At 46.3% G+C, this 24,096-nt stretch overlaps 1 protein-coding gene and 1 long non-coding RNA gene across 7 annotated transcripts in view; one reads left to right on the plus strand and one right to left on the minus strand.

The window, feature by feature from the left end:
• Nucleotides 1-24,096, plus strand: part of Kirrel3 (kirre like nephrin family adhesion molecule 3) — a 569,791-nt gene that overhangs the window by 333,949 nt on the left and 211,746 nt on the right. The window lies entirely within an intron of this gene.
• On the minus strand, nt 6,618-20,804 carry LOC128121422 (uncharacterized). Its single transcript, XR_008222192.1, has 3 exons — nt 17,289-20,804; nt 13,864-15,029; nt 6,618-11,077 (listed from the first exon to the last, which is right to left on the minus strand). It is a non-coding gene; the product is annotated as an uncharacterized LOC128121422 (long non-coding RNA).

The following is a 24,096-nucleotide window of genomic DNA, read 5'->3' on the forward strand; positions in this document are numbered from 1 at the left end:
ATGGGGAGGAAGGATTATAGGAGCCAGAGTGGTCAAGAACATCATGAGAACACAGCCCACAGAATCAACTAAGTGAGTTCACAGGGCCTCACAGAGGCTAAAGTGATAAACACAGACCCTGTATGGGTCTGAGCTAGGTCCTCTGCACGTACCTTATGGGTGTGTAGCTTGGTGTTCTTGTGGGACTACCAATAATGGGAGTGGGGGTGTCTCTGACTCTTTTGCTATACTTGGGACCCCTTTCCTCCTACTGGTTGCCTTGTCCAGCCTTGATATGAGGGTTCATACCCAGTTTTATTGTAACCTGTTATATATGCCATATTTGGTTGATATACCTGGGAGGGCTGCTCTTTTTTTTTTTTTTAAGAGAAGTGGAAGAGGAGTGGATGTGGGAGGAGAAGGTAGGGAAAGGGAGGAACTAGGACTAATGGAGGGAGGGAAAACTGCAGTCAGGATGTAATATATGAGAGAGAGAGACAGAGACAGAGAAGACAGACAGAGAGAGAGAAGAGTATGGCCCAACAGTCCTGCCCCAGAATGATTAGTCATGGCATTTCTTTCCAGGCTACAGGAGCTCCAAATCAGGAAACACCAACTGCTTGGGCCTGCACAGCATTCAGAGGGCTACTACCCTCTCCAAAGAAGTGTCTCCAACACCACCATCTTTGTGTCACTGTGAAACAGCACCTCATACACCCATGGAAGCTGTAAATGTCCATGATACCCCAAAATGAGTCTCAGAACCCAGACAGACACCCATGCAGCTGGGCAGGCTTTTAAGAGAGTGTTCTGGAAGAGAAGCCAGGGCTCGATTGTTTGCAGAGGCCATCACAGCAAAGTAGAAGTCGTTGCAGGCCCGGCTCTCTGGGGAAGAACCGCTCCTGCCGAGGCTGCCCATCTCTCTCTATTCTCTGCCATTCTTCCTTTCACCTTGCATTGCAAGTCAAAAGTTCACCCTTAAAAACCCCTGTTTTCCAGGCAATTCCTTTCTGCAAAACTCCATTAGCCGTGGAGGCGATGTTCGAGAGCTCGTGTGCGAGCACGCTGGCTCTCTCTGAAGCCGCGTTATTGCTGTTGCAGCAGCCGTTCCTAGGCAGGCAGTTTTGATCCAAAATGTCTGTAGAACCGCTTAATACCCAGCCGTGTATGTACAGTAGTTCCGAGAGACACTTATGAAGCAGAAATTGTTTGTGTAGAATTCGAGGGAATAGAAACGGACTTCGCTTTGATTGAATTCATTAGTGGTACATTCTGGGTTGTTCTTTTTTCTAACTGTGACTCTCGCAGCTTTCAAAGTTATTCCTTGAGATGCTTTGTCCGCCATCCTGGAGTCATTCAGACCTTTGTTCTTTTGATTTCCCTCCCAAAGTGGTCTCTCTCTGTGAAATAAATTGGACAGAAAGATGCAAAGCTATTGGCAAATTGAAGTGTCTTGTTCAAAATGTTTCCTAGTCACCTGAGCATTTCCTAAGAGGGACAATAGCTATCTGAATTTGTAGGACTAGGAGATGTGACCCTGTGACTGTCATCAGAACCTGTCGCTCCTCATGAGTCTCTCAACAGACATTAACCCATTCCAGACCCAAAGAAAGCACTGTCTCTCCAGCAACATGGACACATCTATGTATCCGTGACAAAAACTTGGTCTTTTGTTCCTCTGATGAAAGACTTCACTGCCAATACAAATGAAACTAGTAAAAGCAAGCCCTTCAGCAGAGAGAAAACAGAGCTGTGCTCAACCCTCAGAATTAATATCAGGGCACAAGAAAGTGATCTGAGTTGGTGAAGAGTTGAAAATCAGGCAACATAAATTACTAACACATTTTCCTGTGCCCAGAAGTGAGCTGATTTCTTCATTGATTTAAGTGAAAGGAATAGATTATTATTTGAAAGTCATTTATTTTTTTTGTCCCATCTTTGTGAATCCTAAGGTATTTCTACAACCCCAGAGAGCTCCAGGGTGATGGACCCTCTAACTGGCTCCACAGTTGGTAATGAGTCCACTTCTGTCTTCCCTCTCCCTGCTTCAAAGGTGCTCCCTGCTTCGCAGGTGCTCCCTGCTCATCCAATCTCTACAGGAAGAGGAGGTGCCTGGTCAGGAAGTGAAACCCAAAGCTATCTCTTACATCAGCAAGGAGATTGGTGAGATTACTTGAAAAAAATCAGCCTAATGAGAATTGAATGCTGAAGATCTATGCTCTCGCTGGTTAACCAAGACCTTACTACACTTATCTATTATTGATCTGTGTTTCCTTGGTTTCTATAATATATGAGCCCCGGTGAAGAAGTGGTTCTGAATTGAGGGCACAAATCAGAATCTTCCAAGCATCACTTTCAAAATAAAGGTGCCCAGATCATACCTGCAGGGTTTCTGACTCCAACAATTTACACTTCCATTGTACGGATATCAGCTACCCTAAACCCTCAGTATGAGTGCCTCCTGTGATCCTCATAGCCTCCCTAAGTGATAGGTTATTATAATCCCATTTTATAAATGGGGAAATAACATGCATAGAGATTAGGAAACCTTCCCAAGGTCACGTGACTAAACACTAGAGGCAGGTGGCCAACCCAACTCTCGTTTCTGGGTCCAAGGTCTTTGTCAATGGGGCTAGAGAATGTATTTGGGGTGATTTAGGTTTCTGTAACAAAATCCTTTAGATCAGTGGGTATGTGAATCAGCTTAACTTAGCCCTTCCATATTTTACTTCATAAATACATACAATTTTCATTTGTCAATCAAAGGCAATGTTAATAATAAAAAAGTAATGCAGAGGGAAAAGCCAAGATTTATGGACGTAATTAACTTGCCAAAAAGCAAATAATGAGTAAGTGCAGGAGAGCCAAATTTAAGAAAGAGGGACAGTAAAGATCGAGAGTGACAGCCGATTTTTTACAACCAAAAAAATCAGGTTTTCCATGAGGCCACCCTCCCTTTATATGCAAAATCAATATCGCTGAGTCTAAAAAGCAACAGCAAAAATCTCACCCTGGGTGAAAAGGTTAGCTGTAATCCTCAACTTGACACAATCCAGAATCACGTGAGAAGAGAGCCTTGATGGGGAACTGTCCATGTGGATTTGGCCTGTGGCGGGGCTTAGAAGGAGTGTTCTTAATTGCATTAAATGAGATGGGAAGACTGACCCTGAACGTGGGCAGCAGAGTTCTCTGACTGGGTTGTGAAGGGAACAAAAAGGAGAGGAGGCTAAGTACGGGCAAGCATGTGTATATGCCGTTTTCCCTCTCCTGCTGGTCCTCACTTTGGATGTGACTAGCTACTTCAAGTGTCTGCTGCCTTGATTTCCCCCGTGGGGATGGGCTATAACCCAAATTCTGTGCGGTAAAACAGATCTTTTTGTCCCTAAATTGATTTTGTCAGGGTATTTGATCACAGCAGTGAGAGACAAACCAGGACACTGGGTAACCTGGAAACAACAGAAACTTGTTCTCACAGTTCTGAAAGCTGGAAGTCTGAGATCCAAGTGAGAGCTGACTTGATCTGGTGAAGGCCCACTCCGGGGTTCTTAGATGGTGTTCTAGCTTGTTTCTTGGTTGCTGTGATAAAGCATTGACCAAAAGCAACTTTGGAAGTGGGTAAGTTCAAGAGCATGGGCTCTTACCAAGACTAACTAGGGTCCAGGTAAGGCTTTCTTACTGTGTCCTGACATGGCAGAGCACATCACAAGGTGAGACAGAGCAAGCATGCCAGATCTAGAAAGGGTTTATTACATCTTACAGGTTACAGTATATCATTGAGGGCAGCCAGAGCAGAAACTCAAGGCAGGAGCTTGAAGCAGAGACCATGAAAGGATGCTGCTTACTGGCTTGCTGTTTTTCTCTTATTGAACTACCTGCTTGGGTTGGTAACACCCGCAGTGGGCTGGACCTTCCTACTATCATGAAAAGGCTCACAGGACAATCTAATAGAAGCAACTCCTCCTCAAAACTAGCAGGCGCAGGCAGCAAGACACAGGTGTGGCTCAAACAGAATGTGTCTAGTGCATCGCCCCACAAATACCACTGCAGACTGCACTAGCTGGGGTTGGATCTTCATTTGCATCAGACATGCTTTTCTGCACACACATCGCTTTGTCAGTAAGAACAACACAAAGCTCACCTCAAACAGATGGTCGGAAGTTTATAACAAGTTCAAAAAGCTTTTATAAGGAAATATTCTATGGTTTGTCCTTCACTTAACATAGAAGATCCAAGTCCATAGCATAAAAAAATTAGCCTAATATTATAAAGAATATAATATTGAGATGTTGAAGGATAAAAGCCTGCAGTAAGATCATAAGTATTTCAGTCTGGGAGAGGCAGGTTAATGATTTTCAAGCTAGCCATTGAATGGTAAGCTTGGATTACCTATAGACAAAGTAGGAGAAGTATTCCTGTTTATCTTAGTCTATTTTCTGTTGCCAGAACAAAGTATCAGACTGAGTAGTTTCTTTAAAATTCAAAAAAAGAAATAAAGAAACTTATTTGGCTCACAGCATTGGAAGTCGGTAGGTTCAAGAGCATGGTGTTTGTCCAAGAGCAGGGCAACAGGGTCCAGAGAGGCCTTCTTACTGTGTCCTGACATGGCAGACGTCTTACATGTGTCCTTCCATCACAGGGTAAGACAGATCAAGCATGCCGGCTGTGGTCTCTTATCTTTCTCTGAAGCTACTCACACCATCATGGGGGCCCTACCCTCATGAGTCATCTAGTTTTCACTACCTACTGCTTAGTTGCTTTTCTGTTACTGTGATAAGGTGACTTATGCGGTGGAAAAGGGGGGTCTATTTTAGGTCAGAGTTCAAAGTACAGCCCATTATGGCAGAGGATTCAAGGCAGCAAGAGCTTGTAGCAGTTGGTCACATCGTGGCCACAAGCAGGAAGCAGAGGGATACATGCAGACTTCCTGTTCAGTTCATTTTCTCTTCTTTACGTAGTTCAGGATACCCAGGGGTCCAGGAAATGATGTCGCCTACAACAGGTGTGTCTTCCCACTCCACTTAATGGAATCAAGATAATCCCCCACAAGCACACCCAGAAGTCATTTCCCAGGTAACTCTAGATTTTGTCAAGTTGATACTTAACACTTATCATCACACATACCGTTAACACATGATCTTGGAGACTGAATTTCCTGTACATGAACTTTATTTAGGAAGATACAGCCAACACACAGACCTGTCAAAGGGCATAGATGTCTATAGCCTAGGCAATAGGGTCATGCAGCTACAGTCAAGGATGGTAAGAGAAACAGCTCACTGAGCCATCACTGAGCAAGCCTTCAAGAGCCCTGAAACTAGTACACCCATCCCCCAAATACCCCCCAAAATGGCTTGAGATGTAAGTAAAGACCATTCAGATGGCAGTCCTTTGTGTGACTCTGCTATAGAAATGTCCCCATGAGGTGTGGCCTGAATTCCTCTGTCCACATCAGCACCTTCCTTCCCCATGAACGACCTGGTGTCTTTCCTCCCCCTCAGACTGCCATAATGCTGTAACAGTCTCTTTTGAAAGACGCAGGCGGGAGTGGGTACTTCTATGCTGAGAAGATGAAGCCTTGGCCCATGAAACTCCTCATGCTTCACTTCCTACCTCTGCCTGCCTCCTCTTCCATGCTTCCCTGCCTGTCACATAGAAGAGGGTGGGAGGACTTCTGGGTGATCCTCTTTGTACTGTGTTCATTCTATGTAGCAGCTGCTGGGAAAGACCATACCAGGATGGCGGGGGAGGGAGAGGGGGCAGGGGGAATGCTAATGGCCCCAGCAGAGATGTACAACCTCCCTCTGATCCTCAGAATGGTAATAGAGTATGGAAGGTGCATTATGGATAGTCTCATTCAACTTGATCTAAACAACCCCAGTATTAATGGAAATTTTAATGAAAAACTAAGCCTTGATTAGGTTGCCATGCACAATCCCCACAACACACAGAGTCTGGTTAATTTCCCTGATGTCAGGGTCCTGGGCTCAGAAGCATAGACACAAACACACTCAGGCAAACTCCCTCCAATCCCCAAGCCATATGCATTCCTCCTCTGGCCAGGCCCTAGACACCACAGGATTAGACTGCTTCTCTAGGCTTATGACTGGGGAAAGCACCGTGGCACTCTGGGAAAAGCTGGTTCTTCACCCCTGGCCTTCCCACTCAGAAATCCAGGCAGCTCCAAGAGCAGCATGCAAACCTCCCACTCTCCTGCTCCTCAGATGGAATGGGAAGCTGGCTCTGGGGAATGGCCGGTCCTGAGGCTAAAAATCCAGGGGCTGAGAGTCTGTGCTTTAGCATGTCATGTGCCACTTCTCAGGGAAGCTGCCATCAGCTGTTTGTGCATCTTCCACAGAAACACGGAAGCATATGCTCCCAGGAGGCGTTTTAATCATGATAGGCAGATCCATCTATCCAGTGTAGTCGAAACCACCCTGGGGAACGTCAGGGGATGGAGGAAAGCAGCAGCCAGTGACTGTCTTCATAAAGCCCAGCATGTCAGGGACAGTTTCCCCACATCCCTCATTCACGACGAATGGCCCCCACATCCCATCCTTGTGGATCCTGTGAGTGAGGATAGTTGAGTTTTTTACGTGTTTCCTGCCCAGCCAGGACAGTACGGCAGACATGTGCTCTTCCATGGGAGTGGGTCTGACTAGAAATATGTGAGGAGAAAAGGTGGGGTGGAGCAGAGAATGAAGACATGACCCGAGGGACATCCTCTACCTAGCAGCTGATACCGAGAACCTGCTGGAAGCTTGGGTGACCCGGTCAGTCTCTTCTTACTGATCTGCTCTGCAGTTCCCTTCTTTGTTAGGTCACACACTGCTTCGGCACCCCCAGCATCACCAGTGCACAATGTCCATCAGCCTTTGTCATAGTGTGGCTGTGTCCCACGGAGGACTACGTGGTGATGGTTTAGTTGCCGGTCTAGTGCTACGGAGAGGTGGTGAAGCCTTCAGGAACCAGGACCTAGGGGGACCCATCCTTGAAGGAGATGTGGGAACTCCATGCTCCTTACCTCTCTCTGCTTCCCAGCCACTATGAAGGGGAGGGCTTCCCCCATGCGCTCCCACCATCAGGTACAACCGTAAGCCAAACTAACCTTTTCCTTCCTTCTGTTGATTGTCTCGAGTATTTTGTTACAATAACAGACCGCTGACTACTACAGCCTTTGGGGTTCTCCAACACCACCACCAACACCCCCTACACACACACACACAATTTCCATTTTCCTGTTTTCTCTTGTAGCCAAGATGCAGATTCCCCCAAAGTCATGGACAATTGTTATGGTAATGGACTTTTAGAGACAGGTATGCACTTTTTATTTTCAGTGAGTCTTCCAAGTTGCTAGTCACCAGTTACCCAACTCCCTGGTGACTGCAAACAGAAACAATGCTTTGTCACAAGCCATACATCTTTCACCAGAAACTACCAGCAAGCATATCCTTCACCTTTCGGATCCTGATGAAAAAACCTCTCAGGAGAAATCCAACTTATTTAACTCCTAGGCTTCCCAACTCTCTTCTTTTTTCTCAACTTTCCCTCTTTCCTTCCCATCCACAACCCACCATCTACTGCTTGGTATCTATAAAGATGAGAACACCGCTTCGGTCTCGGCTTGATCCTGGTAGATTGAAGGGGAGCCTCATGGTGCCGGTCTCGCCCCCACCACCTAAGAGGCTTTGGCGTGGCTTTTGTTCCCCTTATGCCTAAAATATCCCAGGTGCTGTATAATACAACCCAGGTTCCATAAGCCAGAATCTTCAGTGGAATAGATTAGGCTTTGAGGGCCCTCCTAGGAGAGTCTAATGTGAGCCAACGTAAACTACCATATCTAGCTCCATACCCAAAGCCCTCATGCAGTGGTCCAGTTCATGTCCTCAAGCAGTGATGAGGAGGCAGATACAAATGGAGTCCGCTGACCTCTGACTGATAGAGAATGCACACACACTAAGACCCCATTTGCACAGTTTAACCCTGAGCACGGGTTTTCTAGCCCTCCTGAGAAATATGCCTCTGCCTCCCAGTGCCCTCAGCCCAGGCTTTTCACTTCTTATTGTTTGGGACAGAACGCAGAATTGTGCAAGTTCTGGGGAACTTCTCCCATTCTTCTTGCAAAAGGCAGCTGCTCATGAGTCTGTCTGACAATACTATCCATTGTCTTTGTGATAAACAGCATACAACCAAACAATACTTATCAGAAACCCACATGAGGCATGACCCTCCGCAGCTTGCTATTTATTCCAAGAGACAGTGCCGGGGCCAGCTGGGAGCTTATGTCATAAGAAAAATGACACCATCCAAAACGTGCTTACAATTTCGTGCTTCCTTTTGCTTTTGTTTTTGTTTCCATTCCTTGGTTTTGTTTTCTGTGGGTAATTTTGCTGTTTGGGAGTCTTGGTTTTGGTTTTTTGGTTTTGTTTTTTCTCAGCATGTCTGAGATCTACTTGAGTATTTTCACCATGATGTCCTAAGACAAAAAAAAAAAAATGTCTAAATGGGGGTTTCTGCACAGAGTAGGTTTCTGTAGACGTTTTGGTCAGCCTGATCTACATAGTAAGCTCCAGGCCAGACAGAGCTGCATAGTGAGACTGAGGGGAATTTCCCCACCAACCTCTATCTCATCCTCACTCTACAAAGTGAAACAGAACATACGCCTATGTGCACTGTCCCTTGTAGCCTCCAGGAAGGTGTTGATATACAGCCTAAGGAGAACCACATTGCATCTTTTTATTGGTCTTATGATGGCTTCATCCTTTACTGGCCAAACCTCATCTTTCTCTGAGTTGTTGCATGTTCTAGCTGGGGGACAGTTTTACAGTTTACTGACTTGGAAATCAATGTGACATGCCAAACCAGATTGCTTCTCTGGACTGGGACTGGTCAGATCATCCTTAAAAGTGTACTCTTCTTCCAACGGACACCCGACTTGATATTTCTCTCTATTTGCTCAGTTCTCTTGGGGAGCCCACATCATTCTAGGCAATGGGTTCCCTGCTTGGAAATGGTCCAAGACACACAGTCAGTTCTCAATTAGCCATGCTAATGGGGGGAGCAGTGGTGCAGAGGATCCAAAGCCGCAGATGATCTGAAAATCACTTTTATTGGCTTAAGAACAAAGGCAGTGGTGCGGAATATGTAAGTATGTGTACACACAACATGTGCAGCGGTGGCATGGCTTCCATGGGCTGCCTCGGGGTTTACAGTCGCTGGCATAACATTATTTGAAAGTGAGACTAAGTGACGAAGGGGAGGAGGAGGGAGTGAAAGTGTTTCATTCAAAGAGGCCATGAAAAGAGTGAGAAACTCTGCTACACCAGTGCTGTGAACACCCTTGGCCTCTCTCCTCCCAGATTACCCCCGGAGTTAGCAACTGCCTGCTATCTGCCCAAGATCCTAGAGGGACTGTCTGTAAGTGTCCAAGCCACACTCTGCAAGCTTGGTAGTGACCCCAAACTTCCATTGCTGTGCTCAATATCAGAGCATCACAGGGATGTCGAGCTTATTAGATGCTCTTACAAGGTAAATATTTTGCAGTCTCCAGTCTTTCTTGGGGGGTTATTGCAAGTTTGGAGATGACTTTGGAGGACCACTTAGTGGCATGTGACCCTTACCATGGAGCAGAATAGATTTTAATTGCAAATGCCTGGACCTTCCTCACAAGAACCCCGGTTCAGTTAGTGTGGCAGGGAAGTATGTCCTTTAATTTGCCTTGTTAGATGGCATATCACCCTTTGGAAATCACTCTTGAGGCACTCTGTTTAGACAGTCACTCTGATTGTCTTACTTTTATTTCCTGTTGCTATGACAAAATAGTGTAACAAAAGCATCTTAAGAGAGAAAGGGTTGATTTGGCTTACAGTTCCAGGTTACAGTCAGTCATTGCAGAGAAGTCAAGGGGGCTAAAACTTGAAGCAGCTAGTCCCAATACATCCAGCAGAGAGCAATGACTTCATGTATGCCCACTGGTACTCAGCTCCCTTTCTCTACTCTTAGAGAGTTCAGAATCCCCTGCCAAGGGAATAGTGCCACCCACAATGGATATATCTTCCCACCTCAATTAACATAATCAATATAATCTCCCAAAGACTCAACCACAGGCTAATCTAATCTAAATAATCCTTCACTGAGACTCTTTTCTGTTGATTCTACACATGTCAAGTTATCCATCAAAACTATCACATTGACTAGTCTTCGATATGATTTTGAGCAGTGACCTGTATGAAGATAAGCATTTGTCTTTTAGGTGCCTCTTCACCTCCCCAGTCCACTATCTTTGGTCTAAAACTGACTTGTAATAGGGACGTAAGGATACTAATATGTGGAATGAGATGGTTGTCAGGAGCCTGAACAGAGTACTCAATTACTCAAGCTAGGGTTCCATCTTCTCACTCTGAAAATATTCAGAAGTTCACAAGCAACCCATGAGTCATCAAGCTGACTAAAATGATACAATAATAATAGCTTCTATTTATTGAGTACTTACTAGGTGATAAGAATTATGGTAAGTATTCCACATGAATTTCCTGACTGAATTCTCTTAATCCTATGAGGTGTTATTCTCAATTTGAAAGAACCCACAGAGAAGCTCTCTCAGCCTTGGTGGAAACAATTTTTAAAATAGGAGAAACAAAATAAACAAGCCCAGCATGCTTGAGACTCTTGAAGCAAAGACAGCATGTAAATCAACTAATTATTAACATTCATGATTATCTTTGCAGGCAAGTGGGGGGAGTCTGATTTTCCATAGCTTTCTAAGGACTTCAGGGTAGAGTGGTTAGCTAATTGGCCAGTCCAAATAGCTTCCTGTGAGTTCTCTTGATGAATGCCCACTTGCCTCTCCTCCTTGTGAGATAGAGGGATAAGGTTAATCCAACAACTGTGACCCATGCTCTCAGGAAGGGCTGTCAACTGGGATGACTCTCTGTGCTCCAAGGATGATGGTAGACAAAGTAGCAACTTTGTTGTCGATGTGATCAATGATTTTCTAGAATAATCAGTAGGATTTGTGGCCACACAAAGAATGCCCACCACAATGCCAGGCTCCAGCAGAAGCAAGTTGATGCGGTAGAGGAGCAGGAGGCAGGATAAAGGCCTAGAAGCAACAGGAAGAGGAAGCTGTTGACAGGGAGCCTTAAAGGAAAGGAAGGAGCTTAACAAGATGCAGAGCCCATTCAGGAGAGCTCTCCAAGTCAGTAATTAAAGTAGATCCAGCAATGCAGGGCTGGCAAGGTATAAAAGATCAATAGGTTAAATACTTTATGTTGTTTAATCAGATACTTAGCACAAATCAAATATTACCTTGCTGAGGTTATTAGGCTAAATGAGGGCACTGCTGTGGTGAACATTCATTACTGAGACACCAATGGATCATGAAAATTGCAAGGTACATCCCTGAGTCACCTTCAGCCCTAAGACATGAAGAAGAAACACAGAAAGCCTTTCTCCTCGGGACTGAAGCAGTCTGAATTTTTTCATAGGAGGGGCTTAGGAAGTTGTGTTTAGGCTATGTGTTTCCCTGGAGAATTAAAGGTGCCATGTCTTGAAATATGTAAGGCAATCATCTCATTAAAGTTAGGAATACTTTGTGTACAACTGAGTAGAGAGATACATCCTTTAGGACCATGGAAAGCAGCGATCTGTAGAGGAATGACTGACTTTGTGCATTACCATGACAACGTGGCTGCACTTGGAATTTGGGCATTCCAGGCACAACTCTCAAAGAGCCCTTTCCTGGGAAGGGACCCCATGGCAAGAGAAGCTAACTGGACTCCAACAGAAGCAGAACATTGACTAAGCCACAGGAAGGCTGAATGAGCCTCAGCAAATAGGTTCTCACAGAAAACCTTGTAGATGAATCTCCAAATGGCCTTACCAGGTTTAACCTTAACCTGGTCTAATTATTTCCTTGTCTTTTCCCCAGACCATTCACCAAAAGCAAATAGGAAGTAAAATGGACAGATGGTATGGACTTGTCAGACCACCCCAGGACTCAATATGGCTATGCATGGATGGAATCAGAGCTTCAGGCCCACCTGACACTGCCAACAGGAAGCCCAGGAGATCCTCCCTCCCAGGCTGTCCTCTCTGGGAAGGGTTCACTCTCTCCATTGGTGTCTTCACTCCCTTACTCTACTTCACACCTACCTGTCTGCACATCAGCATTTCCACACTGCCTGGCCTCCTTCCAGATAGGAAAAGGAAAAATCATTGCCCTTCCCTACCTAACAGCACATTCCACTGGGGCAGGGCTTCTGCCAGCACACACCTTGCAGTCCTGTGCCCACTGTGCCTGCAGGTTTTGCCCATGCTCCTGGATTGGTGTGTTTAACTGAAGCATGCCCACCAACTTCATGTTATGTTGGTCTCTAACTCTCGGGGAAATGATCCACTCACTTTGAGGGACTTTTCAGGGCTCCTCAGAGTCCTGGGGTTCTTTTAAAGTCCAGACTGCCTCCACAAACAATTAGCCAATGCAGAAGACGAGCAGGAATGCCTAGGACCCAGCCACTTGTCCCCATTGTTCTCCCCCTCACTTCCACCAGTGTTATATGTTGTCACTACATGTCAAATCTTAAAAACAAAAAAAACCTGGCTTAAGACCAAAACTTTTGAAGCATTATTCTGGGCTTCTGGAGACTTTGATCATAGTACTTACCTCAGTCTGCTCCATCTTGCTATAGCAAACTAACACCAACTGAGTAATTTAGAATAAAGCAGATTTATTTCTGACTCTTCTGGAGGCTAAAAAGCCCAAGATCAAGTGTCAGGCTTGGTTGTCTGGGAAGGTTGCTCTCTGCTTCCAAGATGGTGTCTTGTGGCATCCCAGGAACCTGTGTGCTCACAGGGCAGCAGGACAGTGCAAGAGGGCACACCCTCATCAAGCCCCTTTGTAAGGGAACCTAATACCACCCACGAGGGGGCAGCCTTTGTGGCCTAATCACCTGGTAAGAACCCCTGTTAATACTACTACAATGGTAAACTTGAACTTCGGAGGAGACACATTCACAGAGTAGTGTCGTCTATTCTACTGCCTTTACCAAACGTGACAAAACAGCTGCAATCACAACTAATAACTATTGCAGGCTTATTGATTATCCAATATATTGTCCTTTTTAAAAGTCTTTTGTCTTTGGGGTTTTTTATTATAATTATTTATTTGCACGTGTGTGTGTGTGTGTGTGTGTGTGTGTGTGTGTGTGCCCACATGGGCACATGTGTGCATAGAGGTGTGCATAGTGCACATGTGGAAGTCAGAGGAAAGACAACCAGCAAAAGCCGAGTCTCTCCTTTTACCACACGGGTGCCAGGACTCGAACTCAGGAGGTGGGGCTTGCCGTTAGTGCCTTCACCTGCTGAACCACGTCACCAGCTTTGTGTTGTCTCATTTAAATCATTTTGCAAGGGACAAAACAAAGCTCAGGTGGGAGAAGTAGCCTGAGATCTAACTGAGTCAACAGACATCCTCCAACCTCCCTAGATAGCATCGCTGACCTTGCACACACTCCTGGGAGTACCTGATGTTTTCTCGTTCTAGAAACATCTCAATTTTCCCTCCTTGCAGAGTATAGGTAATGGCGGACTCAGGACGGGGTGGGTTCACCAGCCCTTCCGAGCTTGGGATGGGGGAGCTCTTATTAGTTTCCAATACCCGTCACCCCTTCTCCAGTCGCACTCAGTAGAGTTAAAGAGTTGTGTTATCAGATGCCTGACCAGCACCAACAATGTAAGAAAAGTCACACTGTTCTCAAAACTAAGGGCACTGTGTTGTGATCACCACTGCTCTCTTGGGAGCAAGATTTCACTCAGGCTTTTGCCTCAAAGGAATTTGGGTCATGACAAGCCTGTGGGAACTCTCCTGATTGCCAGCCCAGGACTTACCTCTGACATTGCTGGCCCTGGCAGGGTCCACACAGCCTTCCTAAGACTTCTGGTGCAGGTCGGCCTACCCTGCTGAAGAGATGATAAGAAGGAGGGTTCACACCCTCCTCAAAGTGGCTTCCAGTCCCCAGAGTGATAGCAGCAGAGAAGGAGTTCAGAGGAAGAGGGAGAACTTGACAAGTGGGGAATTTTTTTTCTTTCCAAATTCTGTTGTCCGTGGGGAGACCAAAAGAAAGAGAAAGAGCAGGCTCAGGCGCTTCGGCAAGTCAGACTTTTCAGGGAAACAAAGGAAACATTTGTCAGAGCAGAACGCAGAGCGAGCCCGCCGAGGATTCAGGCAGTTCACACCTTGGCAAGCCCCTGCCATCACAAGCCCTGACCTAATTTTCAGAGATACTGCTTGTATTGTTTTCCAGATAAAAGCAGGCAACAGGGAAAGCTCTCCTGGGTGAGGCTTGACATCAGGAAAAATGATCCTGACTGAAGTCACTTATCTCTTCCTACCCCTTCCCTGAGCCCCGATCCCACCCTTCCCTCTGCCTCACAAACCTTCCCAGAGCTGCCAAATCACAAGGCACAAAATGGGGATGGATAGATGGGCCTGCCATCATCTGCCCACGGCGGGCAAGATCCACCTGCCTTCCGTGCAGCCTGGACCAGAGTGAGCTAAGAATAGTCTTCCACACGTCCTTTTCTCCTCCCTAAAATGAGGCAGGTTGGCTATCTTCTGCAGGCCAAGAAGACAAGGAGTGATGTCTGCAGGCTCCTGACTTACTGTCCGTTAGATTAATGATAGCTCTGAAGGACAAGGGCTAAAATTTTTTAAGAAAAAAAAAAAAAGCTTAAAACATGCATTTTTTTTTTAATTAAGACGTATATGAGGTATCGTGGAAGGGAAAGGGAGTAAATTTTTAGATATACATGGCCCAGGGCATGTCAGGGTTGTAGGAGCTCAGACCTCTCACATGTCACCTGTATGGTGACTCTGAGATGGCCGGGATAACACTCTCCCACAGACAGGCAGGATGTGGCACGGTGGGGGGGAGGGGGGAGAAGAGTACTCTCAGTCACACTTGTTTCTCCTCATTTCTTCATGAACTCCTCTGCTGAGGTTCTTCTGGAAAAATCAATCCTGTCTCCATCTTCAGTACTTTAGAGGCAGCTTCCTGGAGAAGAAAAAAATAGGACTTGTTCCTCATTGAAAATTCCTTTCGGCTTAACTATCCCAGATCCATCTCCTGGGGGTTGATTCTTCATCCTGTCACTGAATTGGTGAAAGTCCTGGCTACAAAGAAGAAAACTCATTCTCAGCAACTTTTAGCAATAAATCAGTGTCCCCAGTTGAGAAGTCCCTCCTTGCCCTACTAAACAGCCTAGCCATGAGGCCTCACTCTGCAGACTCATGAAACTGGGTGCAGACATCCAAAACAGTCCGACATCTCAAAGGAGAAATAAGTGGGTCAGCGTTTAGAACCACAGGCTCATGATGAGGTTTGAGGGTGTCACACTGTGGAATGGAGAGAGCTATCGCCTCACTGTGACCAAGGGTAGGTTTGTAACAGGCTCAAAGCTTAAGGTGGTAGAGAATAATAATACAGTATCTAAAATGTGCCCTTTACCCCAAGGAAGTGACCCTCCAGGAAGAAACTGTATCACTTTCCCCTGAATTGCGCAATCCCATAGAGGCTGTTACATGCTTTTATTTTATTTATTTGGTGCAACTGAATGTGGCTATCGCAGAACAACTTGCCATGTTCTACTGATAACTCAGGAGACAAGAAAAGCAGGAAGTCCCTCCTTTTTCTCAATCCCAGCTCCTACCATACTCTGGTCCAGTATCAGGGGAGCCTCAAGACTGGCCTTGGTCTTATCATACCTCACTGGCTTCTCCCACAGTACTCCCTCGCTGTCCTGGTTACACCTCCTCAAAGTCTGCATCTGTAGAGTCGAGGCTCAGGTCCATGTGATTTTTGAAAAGACCCTCTCCCGAGGATGAACTTAGAGACTGGCCTTGATAAAAAGTGCACCTGTGGCCTCGGTCTTTCTGCCACCGGGTGTGGCATTTGGATTGTTTTTTTATGTCACTTGGAGTCATTTCATAGGCACTTTTCTACTGGGAAGACCTTGTGAAGTATCCTTCTCTCCATCTTGCAGTGAAGACACGAGGCAACAATGTCTTCCCAAGGTCAAACAGCTAGTTATAGACCAAGGAAGGACAAGGGCTTGCTTTTCTGACAGGGTCCAGCTGGGGGTCCCTCTGCCATCCCATCCCTGTCCATCCTTCACTGAACCGCCACGTTCCACTCCTAGGAAGCTCTAATGGCCCCCAGCAGGCCCCAGTGCTGCCTGCTCCATTTTGCTGAAGGAAGCTTGCTGTCTGCCTCTCTCAGTTGCCTGGTTATTCAATCACTCTCTTGTTTACTTAACTTTTCAGCTGTGTACATATATTCTTCACAAGAAAATTATAAACAAGGTGTCTGGCATAAGCTTTATTATACCTGCTCGCTCTCCTCTCCTCCCCCCACCACCTCAACAAAACCCAATTAAGAGTGGAGGAGACATTTAACAAATACCGGCTGCTGAATGCATGAATGAATGACTTTTTTAATCAAATATAAATTAAAGTGGTGTCTCATCCAAAGCAGAATTTCTTTACGCATTAACCCTTGTGTGGCTTTTCCTAATAGTCATAGGGAACCAGTGAGGTAGCTGGTCCTTGGCGTTCATCCCATGGAGGTCCCCAGGGAAGAAAATGGAAAAGCCACTGTTTGAGAGTCCTGGTGGATCTGAAAAGAGACAATCCAAGATTACAATTTCAAAAAAGTGCCAGGTATAGTGACAGAGTCTGAAACCCCAGCACTCTAGATATTAAAGCACTAGGATCGTGAGTTCAAGGCCAGCCTGGCTTACACAGGGAGTTCCAGCCGGTCCTAGCTGCACATTGAGTCCCTGTGGTAGTAAAAGGGCTGGGGGTTATAACAACAGTCCTGATGTTCAGGGACAGCAGGACATACTAGAAGCTGTACAAAACAGGGCTCCAGTGCTACCTTCAGAATTAGACACAGCCAGGGCCTAGCTCACTACTGGGTAGTTGTGGGCAACTACAACTGAGTTCTTGTTCTTATTCCCTTGACCTTTGGAAATAACAGTCGTGGCCACCCCGGAGACCCCTTACGAAAATGAAGAAACACATGTCTGAAGCACTTGCTTGGCACTGGAGCGTTCTTAGTTTTGTCAGGCTAGGGACTGAGCCCAGAGCCTCCCTCATGCCAGGCACCCACTTGACCATTGAATTCCATCTTAACACCAGGAATGTGCCCGAGGTGGGGCACCTCCTTCCACTGTTTCCATCGAATTCTAGCTTACCAGAGGCCTCCACTGCCTTGCTTCCTCCTCATTGCCCTAACAAGGGAGCTGGCACTCACCACACGCAGGGACTGCAGGTAGGTTCACAGTCCAGAGCGAGCCAGTGCCACATAAATAACAACAGGGTCAGCCAGCAGGTGCCGGGGTCCACCCAAAGCCCACCTTCCGTTTGGAAGGACAGAAATCCTGGCTTGCCCATGACCTTCAGAACCTGGCGTTTTTCCTCACAGAGTCCTCAGAGCCGATAAGGCCTGAGTGTGCATCTTCCTTCTAGCACAGGACTAGCAAGCCCTGCCTGGCTCCTCCTTTCTTCTTTGCTTAGCACAAGGTCGAACTCCCCTTTCTGCCTCATCTTCCGGTTGGCACAACGGCTTCTCCCACCTTCTTTTAAATATCTGAATTCAGAAATGTTAATTAGGGACTTCCCACGACTTTATGGAGGTGTCATGATTAGGCCTATTATTACCACCCCAAATGGGAAAATTGAACATCTACTGCTTTATGAACCCTTTATCACAATTAATGCTGTCTCTAAAGCTTCTCATTTATTGGGTTCTGTAGTATAATCATTCCTTATATGTGTTTCAAGACCTTGTACAAGTACAAATAATTTAAACTAATTAGCTTATTATAAAAAAGGAATGAAAACAAATGGCACATGAATGAATTGTGAGGTTTCATATGGAATTAATATCTCCCTAATACCCTCAAATTTGGTAAGTTCATTATGCATCTATAATCAAACCTGATGAATTCCCTAGATAATTCAGAAGTAATTATGCATGAACTGCTGCCACATACTGTAAAGTGCTACCAAACTAAGAGATTTATCCTCAGGATCCAGTTAGGCACTCAGATAACTAGCTCTAACCTGACATCTCTTGTCGAGATCCGTCAGGAGAAATGACAGGACTCTCCTTCCCCCAGATGTTCGCCACTGACATCTGCAGACTACAGCCACAGAGCCTCAGCAGGGGCTCCATGCAGGACGTGGGGCTGATTCTGCACGGGCGCTGGTTAGTGAGACGTAGGCAGGAGGCAAAGGACGGCCAGCTGCCGTGGCCACCAGGTTTCCATGAGACGCCACACAAGGCGCCCAGTCTTTCTAGGTCCAGTCATAGACTGAGCCTCAAGGAACCTCTGTTACCCTTCCACAGGTATTGCAGCTCTTTCCCAACAGAACATACCTGTGACCCTAGGGCCCTGTTTGCCTGGCTCGTTCAAGATGGCAAAAAGAATTTTCTACCTTTTGAACTACCATACCTGGGTTTCTTGGATGACAGCTCCTGCTTATTTCTAGATAAAGCTTCAGCCTCGTTGTAAATTCTGTGGAGGCCATGATAATGCTATTTAGTACATGTGTTCATTACATACATGTATAGATATTCAACAATTTTTTTTTAAATATCTGTTTACGGCTAGGCCGTAAACAGTAAATAAAACAGAGAAAGGCCTATGCTTGTGTGGAATTTACATTCTAGTGGTGAGAGACATACCATAAATAAAGGAAGTAATATGTCACACAGAGGGCACCATAGAGCAAAGCAGTGGAAGTAATATAGCAACTCAGAGCAGGACTAGGTAAGCATTTTAAAGGAACTGGCCAGCCCAGAGAAGCTGACAATGGGGCCATGTCCTGAGATGGTAAGGAATAAGACGTGTGTAACTGAAGAGAGAACACCCCAAACAGAGAGAGCCACAGATAAGCAAAGGCCCTGAGGTAAGAACTTGCCTGGTGAGTCGGAGGAACAGCAAAGAAATCGGAGTGACTCGGACAGGGTGAACAGAGAGAAGAAAAGAGACCAAGACGGAGAGGCGAAACCAGGCCTTTCCTCTGAGTGAGACAGAAAGGCCTAGGACCTTTTGAAGATGTGCACAGTCGGAGTCTGTATTTTAAAAGATGGCTATGCTGTGTTGAGAACAGACAGTGGAAGACAAGAGCAGAAGCAGGGTAGGGTATGTTAGTTATTTCTCTCATTATTGTGACAAATACCCGTCAACAGCAACTTACAGAAGGAAGGGTTTGATTTGGCTCACCGTCTGAGGAGTGATAGCCCATCCTGTCAGGGAAGGAAGCTGTGGCTGAAGAAGCATGAGGTCACATTGCATCCAGAGTCAGAAAGCAGACTCAGCTTCCTGGTGCTTCATTTACTTTCCCCCTTTTCCTCCTTTTCCTCCCAGAAGCCCATGCGACTACACTGTCCACATTAACAGCAGATCTTCTCGCTTAGGTAATCGCAGCCTAAAAGTCAGTCTGGTTGACACAGTCTCCCTCATACACAGAGATCAATAAGAAGGTTCTGGCTTATGTGATTGGCCCAGATCAGAAGCCATGGAGGATGAGAAAAGACCAGATCCCAGAATTAGAGATAGAGGCAGAGCCAACAGAATCTGCTGACAGATTAGGTCTTTGTTGTAAACTATTGAGCTCCCAAAGGAACAGCTCATACCTAGAAGGTGCCTGCCGACTGTTTGCTGAATGGCTGGAGCAAACATATGCGAACATAAATGAAGTACTCAAATCATTTGGAACCCAGCTGGGGGGTTGGAGTTGAATTTGATTAGAGGAAAAAAGAACATGCCTGGTACATCTCAGCTCTCTCCTGGGGCCTAGTTTCCTTACCTCGTAGAAACTCATTAGATATTTGTTGAATAAGTGAACAAGTGGGTTAATTAACATGAGTGTGTAAGTCCTGGGACCTTATTCTGACACCCACCTGAATCCTCAGCAGAGAGGCGTGGAGTCTGGGGGATTCTTTTCCCCCATTCCCTGGCAGAAGAGCGGGATGTAAGTAAGCTTGGCCTCCTAATTCTGCAAAATGGTGTCAATGTGGCAGTCCAGAGAAGTGACTGAACTGGTTGTCTGGCCCCCTGTTTATCAGAGTGGGAAGATGAGAAATATATTCTAAGTACTTAAGTGCCATCATCATTACTAAATTGCTGTAGGAATAAAAATTCAGTTTATACCATGGAGGATCATTAAACTCTCTTCTGAATCTGATGCCAAAATTGAAATAATTGGCTCACCGGTGATACAGCACAGAGCATAGCTGCCTGGGCTCACTGGGGAAGTGCAGCCTCAACATGAAGAGCCGGGCAGAAGCTTGCGGAGGGACACTGGTTGTGTTGGCAAACGTTTGCAGTATTGCAATTACAACCGGCAGTGGTAATTTGGATTAAAAATACTTGGAGCACAAATTGAGAGTTGTAGGAAAATAAATGGAGTTTGCCATTAGACCAGAGTCTTCCAAGGCATGGGATTTTCCGAGGGCCGGTGAAGATCTGGTGGAGAGGTCACCTGCAGATCAGACAGCCTGATACCGAGTACAGGGGAGGCACTAAACGAGGGCAAAATAAATAACGGTAATAACAGATGGCGCTACCGTCCAAGAACAAAGATGCACTTTAAATGAAAATCATTACTCATAGACGCTGAACACAAAGCCCAGCCAGGTTCAGTTGCTGACTGGAAGGTAGGAGGGGGCCCGCTGGGTGATCATATCTCTAACCTGCAGATGCTAATGCTGACCTGTGGGGGGTGGGGCGGGTTAATTAGCTGCTGGTTGTAAAGCATTATTGCCTTGCTGAGTATTATTATTTTAATAAAAGAGGCTCATGAAAATGTCTCTGGTGGTAACTCATGAAGAATCATTTTGAGGACAAGAGTGCTCATACATCACTCTGAGTGCCGCCTATGTATTTGAGTATCAACAAAAAATTTACTGTTTAAACATAAATCTCTGGGAGAAGTTGAAGTTAATTAAAAAGGTTTAACAGCATATGCATTAGTATTAGCCCTGGCCCTCTTTAGCATGGAAGGAAGGAAAGGAAATAAAGCAGGGTATGTGTGGAAGCAGTCAGGGTAGGCATTTAATTAAATGTGGTCCAACCAAGCAGAGGTCCAGACACCACCTTATCTGCCATTCGGTGCAAGGGGAGAGGATGAGGGAGACAATGCCCTCTGGAGAACTGGGAGTGTTTTTAATTAACAATGGCTCTGAGAGCTTCCTACAGTGTTTTCTTTAGAAATCTAGAATTTCTTTTGGGCCGTAGAGATTTCAGGTCAGCTGTGGGAGGCTCTGGCCCAACCCTGGAACCCAGTTCCAGCACGTGCCCTCTGACTCATGCCTGGTTGTTCGTTGTCGTCGGGCTCATCGTACCACATTTACTTACCAAGCTCTCACTCTGCCTGATGTGTAAAATCCCCTACAGAATGAAGGAGCTGCAGAAACCAGCAGCTGTCTGCCTCAGATAGAACAAGTCCAGGGTGCCAGCCACCAGCATCATGGAGTCAGTGCCACGAGAGAGCTACGTATTCAGTATCGGGACTGTCATAATTAATCTTCATTGTCATTTATGGGCTCTAGGATCACCATGGAAACAAATCTCCAGATATATCCGTGAGAGATTACCAAGATTAGGTTAATTGAGGTGGGAAGACCCACTCTAAACGCGGGCACTGGCATTCCACGGGCTGAGTCACAGACTGAATATAAAGGAGAAAGTGAGCTGAGCAAAAGTATTTCTCAATCTCTCTCTCTCTCTCTCTCTCTCTCTCTCTCTCTCTCTCTCTCTCTCTCTCTCCCCTCCCCCGCCCCGTTGCTTCTTAACTGGGGACCCAGTGTTGCGGTTGCTTCAAGTTCCTGCTGCCATAACTTCCCTGCCGCGGTAGATTATAAAAACTGTGAGCAAGATTATACCTTCCCTGCTTTAAATTGCTCTTTTCCAAGACAAGTGATGAGCACAGGTACCGTGGATCAGGATGCTTGACGTACATATAACTAATGATGAGAGTGGTCTGAGCCTATGACAGCAGGCAAACCAAGGTGGGAAAAACACCATTGACATTTGAATTCTTGGTCCAGTCTGCAGACCTGCACTTTCTTGTCCCATTGGGTACTCCCCCAACTTTTCCTTTATGATATTCACCCTGCGCCAACCTCGTCAGCAGGAGGACGCCGTGCCCATGCCTGCTCTGTTTGTGTGTTCACTCTCCTGTTGCTGAAAACGCTCTCTTCCTTCTTGCCAATCCCTTCCATCAAAGTCCACACGAGTCCACCCATTCTGAGATGTGTTCCTAATTCCCTGGGCTGCAGTGGTGCTCTACGGGACGTGGGATGTTTGCCATTTGTTAGGATCAAAGGCGCCAGACCCAGGTGATGTGTGGGATCAGCGCCATACATTTTAGCCCTCGTATTATTTGCTAGCTTTGAAATCTACCAATTATTTGTTGAATGGATAGTCTTTGTCCCTCCATCTGAAATGTTAACTCCTTGAGGTGTCTAGTAGGAAGGGAATCAACAGGTCCTATCTAGTGCTCTCTCCACATTCACTTCAATGCGGGTTCCTTCCCCCAGCACCTCTGTCCTCTATAGCGCTTCTCTTCTCCCCGGCAGGTTTTCTGGGTCCATGCTATTCCCCTTAAGGTTTTGAACACTAACTCTCAGCATCCCTGACCCAACCAAGCCTGTCACCTGCTGCATGCCTGGTGACTTCAGACCTCCCAAGAGTCAGACCTCTTCAATTCCTTCTGTCTCTCAACTCACAACGACTAAACATCCACCTGACAAGCTCTTCCTGTGTCCTCACTGGCCGCCCCCGCCCCCCCGGCCTGCTTTCTAGCTCTCCTTTGGCCTTCCATTTTCTCACTTTCCTCTAGTTTCCCAGGCCCCACGCAGGCTTCCGTCAGTCTGAAGTTTAGGACCATGTAGGTGACCATGTATGTCTGCACTTTGGAATTCCTTACCTTTTTTGTCATTCCATTTGATTTTCCAGAGCCCTACTCAGCCCCTGCTACTCACTGGATCCATCTTAATTTAGCATGCTGGTTCCATAGATCAAGAGTTATTTTAGCCTTTAGCCCTTTCTCAATTGTCTTTGCCCACCCTTTCCATCCCCAACCCTGTGAAGATGGTCCCACATTCTTGCTCCAAGCTTTAGACTCAATCTTAGACTATGGGCTTAGGGGCGACTACATTGCACCTGCACACGGGTGTCCTGCAAGGTCTCTGAGGTGCCACCCACAGCACAGACTATTTTCCTCTAAAAGCTACTGCGTGTTCTTTGTGTTTCAAGAACAATGGTTGACACCCTGGGTGCCTCAGTTCTTTCCCTCCATGCTCAGGGTCAGCACTGATGCTCATGCTCTGCATTCCTTGGTCACCAATGCGTATCGGCTGTCCCCCATTCCTTCCTCTCTTCTGCAATCGGCTTTGTGATGAGCCTCACTCGGTCTCCCTGTGATGATCGGCGTCTCTGGCCTCCTCCTCCTCCTCTTCAGTTCTTCTCCACTACAATCCCACCAGCTTAATTGCCGCCTTGACCTTCCTCCACCCCAGTCTGAAGCCTCTAATGATTCGCTCTTGCTCAGCATTGAGTCAGTCCTTGTCCCTGGCGCAGCAGTCAGGGTCTTCCATGATTGAGCCTCAGCCCATCCCTCCCACTCTGTTCCCTCCACACACCTCTCCATCAGCATGCCTTTCTCTTTCCCATTGCAGCCTTCAAGCTGTTTCTGTTCAAATAGCCTTCGTCTATACACGCGAATCCTCCCTACTCTTCAAGGTCTTCTCTAACGCCATCCTCCCTGCGGACGTCAGCCTAACCTCCACCCGATGATGAGCTTTCGTCGGCTGTCTCTTGCATTTTCTTTACTTTCCAATTCATTCTTCCACCGACTGTTCATTAGGCATTTACTGTGCTCGCAGAGCTTTGATATACATTATCTTTTTAATCCCTGTGTTAACCCTGAGAAATAGAAAATCTTCCCATTCTTATTGCAGAACTGAGGGAATTAAAGCTATGTGTGCAGTGCTAGTGAGTGGCAGAGTCGGTTTTCAAGCCCAGTTCCTGGGCTGCCCCGGAGCCATC

This window comes from Peromyscus californicus, unplaced genomic scaffold, assembly GCF_007827085.1.
Source record: "Peromyscus californicus insignis strain IS unplaced genomic scaffold, ASM782708v3 Scaffold_11__1_contigs__length_118956290, whole genome shotgun sequence".
NCBI lineage: Eukaryota > Metazoa > Chordata > Mammalia > Rodentia > Cricetidae > Peromyscus > Peromyscus californicus.